At 54.0% G+C, this 1,953-nt stretch overlaps 1 long non-coding RNA gene across 1 annotated transcript; it reads left to right on the forward strand.

Annotated features, from left to right (window-relative positions):
* The first annotated feature begins 563 nt into the window (after positions 1 to 563).
* Positions 564 to 1,013, forward strand: LOC119342721. Its single transcript, XR_005165691.1, has 3 exons — positions 564 to 618; positions 702 to 875; positions 958 to 1,013. It is a non-coding gene; the product is annotated as an uncharacterized LOC119342721 (long non-coding RNA).
* Positions 1,014 to 1,953: the final 940 nt, after the last annotated feature.

A 1,953-nucleotide genomic window follows, 5' to 3' on the forward strand; every position in this document is an offset into this window, starting at 1 on the left:
AAGTGGCTCATTGAACCTGCGGGGACAGAGTAAGTGCATCTCAATCATACTTTCAACACATGACAACATTTTTTTATTGTACACATGGCAACCCTTTGATTCTTTTGCAGTAACTAGATCCTTCGCGGAAAGGGCCGTAAACCGAACGACCTTCTCACTGTCCTGTTGAAGCAGTTTTGGCCTGGCCTATTCTGCCCGCGGCCAGACAGGGACCCACAGCTGTGTGTTTTGGCCACAAGCTGGGCCCACTATGAGGCTTGCAGCAACGCGGAGTACGGGACGGCCGCTAAGGCCGTGATCACCAAATTTTGGGTAAGTTCCCTTTTGAATCACTTGTCTTTAGTTTCGTTCATAGTTTATCATTGAATCACTCAACTCATGCCTTGTTTGCTTCTAGTTTATGCATGATTGCAGCAACTCTATAGAGTTCTTGACGAGCACAAGGCCAGAGCCGACGTGGTCTTACTTGCGTCTGCAAAGAAGAAAGCTCGTCAGTTGCAGTACGAGGTGCGTTGGGTTGCCGTCTCACAGTACTACTACATCTACCTGCAACAAAAGATGACCAAAACTCAAGCACAGAGGCAAAAAATTACCATGAGCAGGGAGCAGTTCATGATGGTAACTATTACTGACTTTTCATTGTTTCAAGGAGTCAACTATATGTTTCATGCTCACATGTCATGCTTCCAAAATTTGCATAGGTTGTTCCTCGTTGGTGCTATGGAAGGCATGACGGATGGGCGTGTTTGGTGGATAGGTGAGTCGGTGACGATCCAGAGTTTGTTGCCAAGAGCATCAATGCCCGGGATAACCGTGGAAAAGACGGGACACACGGCCAAGGAAACAGGAACCACTGGGGCTTCAAGGCCATGAAGGTATATCTATATGAAAGATGCATTTTGGTTCTTCTTTACCATCATGTTCTTATGTATGGCTAACTTCTGTTTGACGTTGCAGGAGGACAAGTTGCAGAGGCCGCTCTCAGACATGGAGTCGTGGAAGCTGGCCCGCGAGCGGAGTGATCGCAAGGAGGCCGAGAGCCAGTACTACGGCAACACCGAGAAACACCTGGAGTCTTACACTTAGAACTATCAGAAGATGCATCCGGATGTTCCCGTTCCTGAGGTCGCCCAGTCTCAGATCGACGACACGGCGGTGGTGGCCCTCCAAGGTAAGTCCCATGGCCGGTATCCGTGTTTCGATGGCTTGATCACTCCGTGGATCTCGTACACACGGCTTCGAGCTACCAACCCGAGCCCGTTAGAGAGTACGGGGAGTTCGCAGCCTCCCTTAGTCCGCCAACGTGTTGTAAGTACTTCCCCTCAGTTTAGAAGAAATATCTCACGCACGCACCCGACCCTTCCCATCTCCACGACTCAACGCACGCGCCCCATCATCCCCAATCCACACACACGCGCCGGCCTCCAGCGAACCGCAATGGCCAAACACCCGCCGGCGCCACCAGAGCCCCAACTGCCGCTCCCCCATCCCCCGACGGTGCCGAATCATGGAGGAACTCTCGCCGGCGCTTCCCCATGCTTCTCGTCCACCGCATCTTCGACGCTATCCAGGCGTCGGTTCATGGCGGAACCGCCAGCGGCGCTTCCCCAGCCCCTGTCGCACGCCCCCATCGCCGCCGCGCCTCTAGCCCTCTCTTCCATCGCCTCTTCGACGGCCAACACACGGGGGCTAGCAGCGCCAACCTCTCCCAACAGCCATGTCGACTAGAACCCTAGCATCGGGGATTCCGGCGAGGTGGGGAGCGGGGCAGTGGCGCCGATGGCCGAGGCCCTCCCCAAGATCAACTCCTTTGTGGGCGCACTTGCAGCAGACCCTCTGCCCCTGAATTCCATGCCCGACGAGGTGGACGGCATAGTTGACGAATGCTCTCTGTCTGCTATTTGCGCTAGGTAAATTCTCGGTCTCTCTCTCTCTTTCTCTCTCTCTCTCTCT

The sequence above is a fragment of the Triticum dicoccoides genome, unplaced genomic scaffold (genome assembly GCF_002162155.2).
Source record: "Triticum dicoccoides isolate Atlit2015 ecotype Zavitan unplaced genomic scaffold, WEW_v2.0 scaffold103072, whole genome shotgun sequence".
NCBI lineage: Eukaryota > Viridiplantae > Streptophyta > Magnoliopsida > Poales > Poaceae > Triticum > Triticum dicoccoides.